The following is a 12,414-nucleotide window of genomic DNA, read 5'->3' as shown; positions in this document are numbered from 1 at the left end:
CTCATCCTCTGTTGTCCCCTTCTGCTTCTACCTTCAATCTTTCTGAGCATCAGGGTCTTTTCCAATGAGTCACTTCTTCCCATCAGGTGGCCAAAGTATTGGAGTTTCAGCTTCAGCATCAGTCCTTCCAATGAATATTCAGGGTTGGTTTCCTTTAAAATGGACTGGGTGGATCTCCTTGCAGTCCAATGAACTCTCAAGAATCTTCTCCAACACTACAGTTGAAAAGCATCAATTCTTCAGTGCTCAGCTTTCTTAATAGACCAACTCTTGCATCCATACGTGACTACTGGAAAAACCAAAGCTTTGACTAGACGGACCTTTGTTAGCAAAGTAATGTCCCTGCTTTTCAATATGCTAAGTTGGTCAAAACTTTTCTTCCAAGGGACAAGCATCTTTTAATTTCATGGCTGCAGTCACCATCTGCAGTGATTTTGGAGCCCCCCAAAATAAAGTCTCTCACTGTTTCCATTGTTTCCCCATCTGTTTCCCCATCTGAAGTGATGGGACTGGATGCTATGTTCTTAGTTTTTTGAATGTTGAGTTTTAAGCCAACTTTTTCACTCTCCTCTTTCACTTTCATCAAGAGGCTCTTTAGTTCTTCTTCATTTTCTGCCATAAGGGTTATGTCATCTGCATATCTGAGGTTATTGATATTTCTCCCAGCTATCTTGATTTCAGCTTGTGCTTCATCCAGCCCAGCATTTCACATGCTGTACTCTGCATATAAATTAAATAAGCAGGGTGAAAATATACAGCCTTGATGTACTCCTTTCCTGATTTGGAACCAGTCTGTTGTTCCGTGTCCATTTCTAACTGTTGCTTCTTGACCTGCATACAGATTTCTCAGGAGGCAGGTCAGGTGGTCTGGTATTCCCATCTCTGTAAGAATTTTCAACAGTTTGTTGTGATCCACACAGTCAAAGGAATTTGTATAGTTAATAAAGCCGAAGTAGATGCTTTTCTGGAACTCGCTTGCTTTTTTGATGATCCAAAGGATGTTGGCAATTCGATCTCTGGTTTTTCTGCCTTTTCTAAATCCAGCTTGAACATCTGGAAGTTCACGGTTCACATACTGTTGAAGCCTGGCTTGGAGAATTTTGAGCATGAATTTGCTAGCGTGTGAGATGAGTGCAATTGTGTGGCAGTTTGAACATTATTTGGCATTGCCTTTCTTTGGGATTGGAAATGAAAACTGACCTATTCCAGTATTGTGACCACTGCTGAGTTTTCCAAATCTTCTGGCATATTGAGTGTGGCACTTTCACAGCATCATCTTTTAGGATTTGAAATAGCTCAACTGGAATTCCATCACCTCCTCTAGTTTTGTTCATAGTAATACAGTTGGAGGACTGAAATCACATTTAGAATAAAACCCCATACCCACCAGAAATGCTCAGAAGCCTCAAACAAAATCTTGTGCACACCAGGAGACCCACAGAGACTCAGTCAGACCTGTCTTTGAGTGAGTGTCTCCTACGGAGGTACGGGTCAGCAGTGGCCTGCTTCAGGGGCAGGGGCTCTGGGTGCAGCAGACCTGGGTGTGGAATAAGCCCTCTTGAGGAGATAGCCTTTAACCCCACCATAGAGCCACCAGAACTTACACATGACTGGGGAAATAGACTCATGGAAGGCACAAACAAAACCTTGCGTGTACCAGAACCCAGGAGAAGGAGCAGTGACCCCACTAGAGACTGACCCAGACTAGCCTCTGAGTACCCAGGAGTCTCCATCGGAGGCATGGATCAGTGGTGGCATGATCACAGAGAACGAATCAAAATAATCACATGGACCATAGCCTTGTCTAATTCAATGAAACTATGAGCCATGCCATGTAGGGCCACCCAGGACGGATGGGTCATGGTGTAGAGTTCTGACAAAATGTGGTTCACTGGAGAAGGCAATGGCAAACCACTTCAGTATTCTTGCCTGGAGAACCCCATGAACAGTATGAAAAGGCAAAAAGATACACACTACTATATATATAATAAATAACCAACAAGGACCCATTATATAGCATAGGGAACTATATTCCATGTTTTATAATAACCTATAAGGGAAAAGAATCTTAAAAAGAATATATATCTATATCTATATCTGCATCACTTTGCTATATACCTGAAACTAATACAACATTGTAAAACAATTATACTTCTATAAAAAGTTTTTTAAAAAATTATGTGGAAATACAGAGATCCTAGCCTAGCCAAAATAATCTTGAGCAAAATGATGAAAGTTGAAGGACAACTCTAGAGTAATTAAGATAAGGTGCTAGTTGCATACAAATGGACAATTAGAGACATGGCAGAGAATAGACAGCCCAAAGTACACCCACACTTACACGGTCCGTTGCTTTTTGATCAAGGCCACAGAGCATTTCAATGGGGAAAGGAAGGTCTTTTCACAAAGTGGTGCTAGAACAATTCGCTATATTTTTTAAAAAAGGAAACTTGACTTATACCTCATAGACCATAAATAAAAATTAACTGAAAAAGAGTATAGACACAAACATAAAAGTTAAAAATATTAAGCTTCACAAAGAAAACAAATAATAGGAAAAGCCATTGTGAATTTAGGGATAGGCAAAGATTTTATAAACAGGACCCAGGTGTATAGGTAGGATTTTTCATAAAAGAAAAGTGTGATTAAAATATATTTTATCAAAGTCAAACCTGTGGGCTCAATAAATACATTAATAAAGTAAATGACTGAGTCATAGACTAGGAGAAAATACTTAGCAATACATATGTCTAAGGAATTACATGTATTCAGAATATATATACTGCAAAAAGATCCAACCAGTCCATCCTAAAGGAGATCAGTCCTGGGTGTTCATTGCAAGGACTGATGCTGAAGCTGAAACTCCAATACTTTGGCCACCTCATGTGAAGAGTTGACTCATTGGAAGAGACCCTGATGCTGGGAGGGATTGGGGGCAAGAGGAGAAGGGGACGACAGAGGATGAGATGGCTGGATGGCATCACCGACTCAATGGACATGGGTTTGGGTAGACTCCGGGAGTTGGTGATGGACGGGGAGGCAATGGCACCCCACTCCAGTACTCTTGCCTGGAAAATCCCATGGACGGAGGAGCCTGGTACGCTACAGTCCACGGGGTCACTAAGGGTCGGACACGACTGAGCGACTTCACTTTCACTTTTCACTTTCATGCATGGGAGAAGGAAATGGCAACCCACTCCAGTGTTCTTGCCTGGAGAATCCCAGGGACGGGAGAGCCTGGTGGGCTGCTGTCTATGGGGTCACACAGAGTCGGACATGACTGAAGTGACTTAGCAGCAGCTGTAGCAGGGAGGCCTGGTGTGCTGTGGTTCACGGGGTCGCAAAGAGTTGGACACAACTGAGAGACTTAACTGAACTGAGAATACATAAACTCCTGTAATTCAATAATAAAAAGACAAACAACCCAATAAAAATAGGCAGAATACTTAAACAGTTACTTTACAAAGAAATGTATATGAATGGCCATTGAGAAAATGAAACAGTGCTCAGCATTATTAGTCATAGGAGAAATGAAAATTAAAACCACAATGAAATGCCATTACATACCAAGCAGAATAGCTAAAGTTAAAAACACAGGAGACTATAAACACTGGCTGAGATGAAAGCACCCAGAACTTTTATATTTTACAAGCAGGAGTGCAAAATTATCCAACCTCTTTGGCAGTGGGTGTGGTAATTTTTCATAAAGATAAGGATATTCCTGCCCTATGAGCCAGTGGTTCATCTTCTAGATAGGTTCCCATGAGAAACAAAAATATTATGTCCACAAAATGAGTTGTACAAGAATGTTAATAGGAGCTTTACTAATAGTAGCCCAAAGCTGGAAGAAGCCCAAGTGTCTAGCAATGTGATATGGATTAAAAAATTTGCCATAGTTATAAAAATTAAGTCACATAGCAACAGAAATAAAGAAAGATATTACTGTTTCTTGGAATAGCACAGATAAATCTCAAAAACCTTATATTGAGCTAAATAATCCAAACACAAAATGGTAGAAACTATATTATTACATTTATGTGAAGTTCTGAAGAGGTAAAATTAATGTGAGAGAACAAAGTCAGTGCTCTGGTTGAAACTAGAGGGTTGAAATAAGAGCAGAGGAGCAAGAGAATCCTTCTGGCATGAAAGTTTTATTTGATATCTTGATAAGATCTAGATTTTATAGTGGTGTGCTGGCTGCCAAACTGACTCAGCAACAAAGAGCCCCAGTTTTTAGCATTTGTAGATTTTTCTTTTGGTATTAATACTCCTAGAAATGGTTGAATAGCTGACTTGCAAAAATTTTATATAGATCAGTCCTTGTAATGTGGTTCTAGCATGCTGCTGAATATTGGTGTGTGCAGTCAGCCAAGGTCATCAAACCATACCGGAAATATCCATACATTTCACTGCATGCAAACTACACCTTAATAAAAAAATATGAGAAAATAAGAATTTATCAGCTCTACAAGAGAGTCTAGCTAAGCACAATTTTCCCAACAAGCCACACTTTCAGTTTAGCTTCTCTTTTCTTGTTGTTTTGATAGAACCTCCTAGAATATAGTTACTTTATATTGTTTGCCTGCTCTCTAAGAACACTGAATGATTATTAAATATTAGACTTTATATCCAAGTGAAAGTCATTCAGTCATGTCCAACTCTTTGCGACCCCAGGGACTATGCAGTCCATGGAATTCTCCAGGCCAGATTACTGCAGTGGGTAGCCTTTCCCTTCCCCAGGGGATTTTCCCAACCCAGGGATCGAACCCAAGTCTCCTACATTCCAGGCATGTTCTTTATCAGCTGAGCCATAAGGGAAGCCCAATAATGTATTATGTAAGAATGCTATTCACCCCATTAAATTTTAATAAAGTAGAATTAACCCACTGAAATAATGTTCTAACGTCACAGTAAGTTGGGAATTGCAGCGGCAAGCCACAAATGTCAGGATGCAAACCAAAGACAGGTGGGCATGAAAGAATTCTGATGGTCATAAGGCAACAAAGTATGTTAAGTAAGTCTGCTGCTGTTGCTAAGTCGCTTCAGTCATGTCCGACTCTGTGCGACCCCATAAATGGCAGCCCATCAGGCTCCCCCGTCCCTGGGATTCTCCAGGCAAGAACACTGGAGTGGGTTTCCATTTCCTTCTCGAATGCATGAAAGTGAAAAGTGAAAGGGAAGTCGCTCAGTCATGTCCAACTCCTAGCGACCCCATGGACTGCAGCCTACCAGGCTCCTCCGCCCATGGGATTTTCCAGGCAAGAGTACTAGAGTCAGGTGCCATTGCCTTCTCTGTAAGTAAGTCTATGCACATGCTAAATATAAAAGTTAATATTTGGGAACTCTGGGGTTTTCATGTTATTGTTTATTTGCTAAGTCATGTCTGACTCTTTTGTGACCCCTTGGACTGTAGTCCGCTAGGCTTCTCTGTCCCTGAGATTTCCCAGGCAAGCCTATTGGAGTGGGTTGCCATTTCCTTCTCCACATGTCCAAGTGGATATGTCCAAATACCAGGCTCTGCCTATCTTCATGCTAGTTCAGAGGACCAACACTACCAGGTAATCCGTGATTTTTGTTGACTGAGTCTAATCATATGGGCACTTAGGTGGTTCTCTTAGGAATTTCAATGGTTATAATCAGGCTCCAAACACCATTTGTTTACTGGAGTTAACTTTTCCTGAAGTACCTTTTGCTCAAGGTATTCGGGAAAGACCATGTGCAAATTGAAAGTACAAAGGAAACCACTGACAGAGTGAACGTAACAGAGCAGAAGCACAAAGAGGACAAGAAACACTATGCGTCGAGGTTCAGACAACATTTGGATGATAATAATCACGGGTACCATCTATTGTGCCATTACTTTATACCAAGTTTTGTTATATGTAAACTTTTTCAATCATTTGGGCCTCCTCGATGGCTCAGTGGGTAAAAAGAATCTGCCTGCAATGCAAGAGACACAGGAGACAAGGGTTCGATCCCTGGGCCTGGAAGATTCCCTAGAAGAGGAAAATGGCAACCCACTCCAATATTCTTACCTAAAAAATCCCATGGACAGAGGAATCTGGTGGGGCTGCAGTCCAAAGGCTTGCAAAGAGTTGGACACAACTGAGCATCATTACAAGATTACAGAGATATTTCAGTTAGTCAAGACCAAGGAAAGCAGAGTCATTGTAAGTATTAAAGAATGCAGATTTGTTATATGAATTATATCTGGCACAAACATGGGAGGAGGCAGGAAAGTGAAAACCTGGAAGACAAGGGTGGGAAGGAATAAGAGAAACCACTGCTAACCAGCCAGCCTGATGCCTGGCACAGGCAGAGACAAAGTAGAGCTTGCAGATAAGCGCAAGAAGCCAAACATATCTGCCACTAAAGCAGAGTTGCAGAAAGTGAAAGTGAAATTGTTTGTCGCTCAGTTGTGTCTGACTCTTTGCGACCCCATGGACTGTAGCTTGCCAGGCTCCTCTGTCCATGGGATTCTCCAGGCAAGAATACTGGAGTGGGTTGCCATGCCCTCCTCCAGGGGATCTTCCTGATCCAGAAATCAAACCTCCTGCACTGCAGGCAGATTCTTTACTGTCTGAGCTACCAGGGGATTTGCTTTCTGGGAAACAGTTGCCTCTCTGTAGTTCCTGCTTTTGTGAGTCCACAGCCAAGCACTTGGTTGCTGGCCTGCTACCACTGTTGGTTGTCAAAGCCGGCCTCTAGTAAGAGGAGTTAGCTGTGGAATGGAGGATTGAGAGGGCACGCTGACACTGCCAGGCATTCCCACACTCGTTCACTACGATGTCAGATCGTGGTGATCTTCTGAAAGGAATGACTTCTGCTTCACTTCACCTTCCTAATTCCAAGCATATTCCTCTTATGACCAACTCTATCCATATTGTGAAGAGGATCTTAGGAAATATAGATCTTAGCTTTAGCCAAGTATATAGAGAACAAAGCCACACAATATAATTTCCCAATTTACAGATAAGAAAAAGATCAAGCTGGTGATAACTATTTGCCCAGGTTGTTATACATTTCATACTGTATACCCAGGTGCATCTGATGCAAGCTGTTTCTTAGCAGCATTCTATGGCTATCTTCATGGATATTTCCTTCAAGGGCTTTGTGGTTCCAGGTCTACGTTGCAGCATTCGACCTGTTTTCTTGAGGGGTTTATGTACTTTTGTAACCAAGCAACCTCATGTATAGTTTTAGTGAAGATTAAATGAGGCTGTATAGAGAGTGTATTTAATAATACTTTGCCTATGAGCTCTTGGTAGCTCGTGGCGATTGGTATAATGATATCTCTGATAATGATGAATCGTCTTTACCTTCAGGCAGCTTAATAAAGGAAAAGGCATGAGCCAGAGATTCTGGACACAAGTTTAGCTTTGCTATTTAATCTCTGCTCTAGTCAAGACCTGTGAATTTCACTTTAAAAAAAAAATCCCTAAATGAGGATAATACTCTCTTCTCTGACAAGTTCCCAGGATTTTTGTGAAGATAATACATATATACATATCTGTGTATATCTGCATATTTTATATATATATATATGTTATTTGTTGCAACAGTGTCTCCTGAGCCTGTTCTCCTCTACCTTTGAGAGTGGTTTGGCCCCTTCTTTTTTAGAGTTAAGCCTCTAACTGTAACAATCTCTATTATCCAGGGAGGTTTTGAAGAAAACACAAGGAAAATGTGTGCAAAATATAATCTACAAACCAAAATGAAGCAATATGATCCCTGGATCACCTCCCTTTTGATGACTTCCTTTAGAAAATATTAAAAAGGTAAGCTTGTTGCTGTGCCCGACTCAGTCTACTCCCACCCCACCCTGACAAAAGCTTTGAGCTGGGCTGTCTCTGCAAATTCTCTGAGCCATTGCCGCTGTCTCCACATTCTGCCCCCTCACCTGGGCAGAGGGAGATTTCAGGGTGGTTATCTCTGAGTTTCCCGTTCCTTGAAGGAAGCTGTATTTCTAATCTGCAGCGTGACGACCTTTTGCTTACCCTGTTAGATAAAAATCACAGGCCCCCTTATCAGCACAGAGCTGAGAGGAGGCTTGCAAATTGAATATAGACTTTACCTGTGAGCGGCATGAAAAGTCAGCTAAAACTAGGGCATCCTTGCATGTAACATTCATCGCCAGTATGGTGTTTCTCTAACCATAGCTCGCACCAGCATTTGGAATGCAATTATGCCTCCTTCAAATTAAGAATTTAGCAACATCTCCACTCTAGAGGATTTACAGAAGAAAGTAATTTACACTGCAATCTTTGTTGTGGTTTAAAAAAAAAAAATAAGGAAAGGAAATGCATGGGATATTGCCTCATCACAGACAGCCAAGCATTTTTACCTGGGCTGTTTTTCCTCTAAAGAACTGAAATAACATTAGCATCCAGTGTGTCTCAAGTCTCTTAACAACGTGTGCGGCCATACTCACCACATTTTGCAGGGCAGCAGGTGTCATGATATGGTAGAAAGTATGTGGATTATTTTTTGGCCAGTTCGACTTGAATTCCCGGATCCAATCTTCTTTTCTGTATAATTTTGTGTTTTTTCTTACTTATGCTTTTCCTTCAGAGAACACTGCCAACTTCAGAGTTTCCATCTTTTTGAAATACATATATATAGACATAGATATTCTGATAAAGAGTAAGAGCTGAATATGTCTTTGCTTCCTCCTTTTCCTGCTCTCCTTCTAGAGCTGTAAATGGAGAAACCAGCTTTGTGAACTGGTAATTGGCTTGCACTCAATAACACCCCAGGAACCTCTGAGAAGTTTCTTAAGAACTCTTTTGAACCCGAGTCTCTGGACTCAAGACAAAGGCAAAAAAAAAAAAAAAAAAAGACAAAGGCTCAGAACAGCAAGGACTCTGTAGCTACATCTCTGTGTGATGATATTGAATGCAGACTAAAGACAGAGCAGGCTGTGCTGATCATTAAATATGCACCTATAAGCACGAAAATTAGCTTGGGTCATAACTGAAATTCCCAGCAGTCCCCAGGCCTTCTGAAAGAATAAATGGATTATCAAATCTTCTCCAAATAGAAAGAGGAGTCAGGTGTTAGGTACCCGAGCTAATTACCTAAGAAGATCACCTGAGGCTAAATCAAGTGTTTTCTGATTAGCAGACAGTGCAACAGCTCTAATCTAATAAATCGATCAGGGATGATCCTCAGAATGAGAGCTGTGAGAGGGAGAAAGGTCCTTTTTCTGTCTGAGACCATGCTGAGGACTGCCATCATCCAGGCCTCCTTTGTCTGGATTTGTAGCACCTGGAGGAAAGCTAAGAATACACACATTTGCCTTTGAGAATCACATGAATTGAAGGGGTTAGTTAATCTGGAGCTCTGAAGCCTCTTCAGGAGGCTTCAAAAGGAGAGTAGTTAATTAGTTTGCAGTGAGATGTCTAGGTGCTCAGAAAAGGGAGTGGAGGACTCTTACTGCATGGCTCTCACCTGCTGCACTGATTTGTCCTGCATTACCTTCCTGCTGCTGCTGCTGCTGCTAAGTCGCTTCAGTTGTGTCCAACTCTGTGCAATCCCATGGACTGTAGCCTACCAGGCTCCTCTGTCCATGGGATTTTCCAGGCAAGAGTACTGGAGTGGGGTGCCATTGCCTTCTCCGCATTACCTTCCTGGGGCAGGCAATCCATTTCCATCTTTCAGCATCACTGGGCTCTGCTTTATGATTGTAGGACTGTGACTGTACAGATCACCTTTTTGCAGGAAGAAGGATAGACTTGCTCCTTCTTTTCATTCTCCTGTTCTTGTGATTGTCACGCCATCACCCTGGAGGCAGCAGTTTCTTTCATAGAAGCAGCTGCATCTGCTTTTATGGTCTCTCCAGGACTCACAGAAATAGCCTCATTGAGCCCTCTCAAAGATATCCATAGCAGCATCACCCCACAGGACCCTCCTAGTATCCTGAGCTACCAGCACATGCCAAGCAATAGTTCTGAGTTTCAACTCCAAGTAGCCCCTCCTTCAGGCTTTAATAAGTCCCACATCTTGCCTTTGCTGCAGTCCAGAGTGGCTGCTTCCTGCAGTTATTTCCTTAGAATTCTCTCTTTTTTTACCCTTTTTTGTCACCTAGCTGGATGAATTCTAGTTAACCGTCTTGTATAGTAAATTACTTCCATTAAAATTGCTATGCGATTTCTATATCCTCTCACATTTATAGAATTTGGTACCCAAAAAACCCAAGACCACCCAGGACAAGGTTGTGAATTGGTTTGGAAGTGTCCTTGAATTTGAAAGCAGAGTTAGGCACCTTGCCAGTAGGAAATGAGATGCTAGTAATGCATGGCATGCAGTGGCATCACAATTAATCAAGCTGTCACTTGCACTAAATGGTAATAATTGTGCCTACTGAATAGTTCTGCCTCCTGATGGGACCCTCAATGATATACTTTATTTTGGGAGTCTCTTCAATAGGAATTTTACCTGCCTATGGCTTTCCTTGGCTTTCAGAATAAAATCCAAACTTCATCTCATGGCTTTTACTTCTCCATGTCCATTTCCAACATTGGGTCCTGCCCATTTCCCCCTTCCTTACAAATCTTCAGTCTTCCTTCTTACCCTAAGGAGAGGAAGTTTTACCTCACCGATGGGCCTATGCCATAGTGGGTCCCTCCAGCTGCAATGCTCTCTAGCTGATCTTTGTATGACTGGCGTACACTCATTATTCAGAATGTAACTCTAAGGTCACTTTATTGGAAAGTCCTTCCCTGAGCAGACAACTGCTGGAAAACCTGGTCAACACTTTTTCACTTGAATATCACTCAAATTAACTGAGAAAAAATAGAAAAATATCATTGTATTTCAAACAAATTACAAATAAGTAATGCAGACAAGAATATACAGCTGTTAATCATTGTTTAAATAATTGAAATGCCTATTTAGTTTCAGATAAATGAAACTAAATGAGCTTCCCTGGTAGCTCAGCTGGTAGAGAATCCACCTGCAATGCAGGAGACCCCAGTTAGATTGCTAGGTTGGGAAGATCCCCTGGACGAGGGCATGGCAACCCACTCCAGTATTCTTGCCTGGAGAATCCCCATGGACAAAGGAGCCTGGAGGGCTACAGTACACAGTGTTGCAAAGAGTTGAACATGACTGAATTACTAAGCACAGGAAATGTTCTTTTGGAGCTTCCCAGGTGGCACTCGTAGTAAAGATCAGATCAGATCAGATCAGTCGCTCAGTCAACCCACCTGCAAATGCAGGAGAGAAAGAGAAGTAGGTTCGATCCCTTTTACTTTATGTATTGTCTTTTTGTAAGTAAAAACTTCCCTTTTTTTTTTTTGAAGAGGACAGGGGGTCAATAAACAAATAGCACTGAGAAATCAACAATGCCTATCAGATCTTTATCAACTTACCATGTCTTCCAACATTTGCTCCTGTCATTCTTCCAGAACAAAACTGAGCCCATTAGGAATGCTTGTTGAACTTGTAAGTATGTAGAATTAGTGTTGGTTAGAATTCTATAAGAATTGTGCAATTTCAAAAGTTGGGGACTTCCCTGGTGGACCAGTGGTTAAGAATCTGCCTGCCAACACAGGGACACTGATTTATCCCTGGTTCCAGAAGATTCCACATGCCGCAGAGCAACTAAGCCCATGTGCCACAATTAGTGAAGCCCATGTGCCCAGAGCCCATGCTCTGCAACAAGAGAAGCCACTGGAATCAGAGGCCTGTACACCACAAGGAAGAGGACCACCCCACTGCAACTAAGACAAAGTCTGCACAGCGGAGATGACCCACTACAGTCAAAAAATAAAAATGAAATAAAATTTTTAAAAAGTTGAAAAGTTAGAAGTAAAAAATAACACTAAGAAAATATGGCAAAGTTAGGTATTTGCATAGACAAACTTGAAAGAGGTCTTTAAAATGAGCAAAAACACTTGGAATTAACTATCCCTTTCATAGCAGGACAGGTACATATTTAAAAAGTAGGTGAATTTGAAGATGCTTTTTTAACATTAATATGAAAAGAACCTACTGGATTAGTATTAACAAGAGAAGGGATGGGAGTTTACATTAGAGAATTTTGTTGGTTCCAACAGCTCCTGACGCCCTCTGGAAGCCCCAGCACTACCCAGAGTCCCTGGCAGCCCTTCCAGACGTTCATCCCACTCCAAACATCACAGTGGTAGAAAGCACTTGGAATCCTGCAATTGACACAGCTGGGGGAAGCTGGAAGCAACAAAAAACAGAAACACAGGGAGGTTGGCAATTAAAAAAGGAAAGCTCAGATTTCTTGGCAGGTGTTGGTCAGATAATACATGGTAAGAGATTCCTTATTCATTCACAAAGCCCAAATGCTCAGCCAGGCGGCCTTCTATTCTGCCAAAAAGGCAGAATGACATTTAGGGAAAGATTTTCTTTTCTTAATTCTGGAAGATTTCTAAAGACATACGG

At 41.6% G+C, this 12,414-nt stretch overlaps 1 long non-coding RNA gene across 1 annotated transcript in view; it reads right to left on the bottom strand.

The window, feature by feature from the left end:
- Nucleotides 1–10,531, bottom strand: part of LOC123333779 — a 34,822-nt gene extending 24,291 nt beyond the window's left edge. The window contains exon 1 of the long non-coding RNA XR_006551331.2: nucleotides 8,432–10,531. This is a non-coding gene — a long non-coding RNA (uncharacterized LOC123333779). The remainder of the gene's footprint in view (nucleotides 1–8,431) is intronic.
- Nucleotides 10,532–12,414: the final 1,883 nt, after the last annotated feature.

Source organism: Bubalus bubalis, chromosome 5, assembly GCF_019923935.1.
Source record: "Bubalus bubalis isolate 160015118507 breed Murrah chromosome 5, NDDB_SH_1, whole genome shotgun sequence".
Taxonomy (NCBI): Eukaryota; Metazoa; Chordata; class Mammalia; order Artiodactyla; family Bovidae; genus Bubalus; species Bubalus bubalis.
Note: the sequence above shows the minus strand (reverse complement) of the source record. Positions and strands in the feature narration are given on the sequence as shown.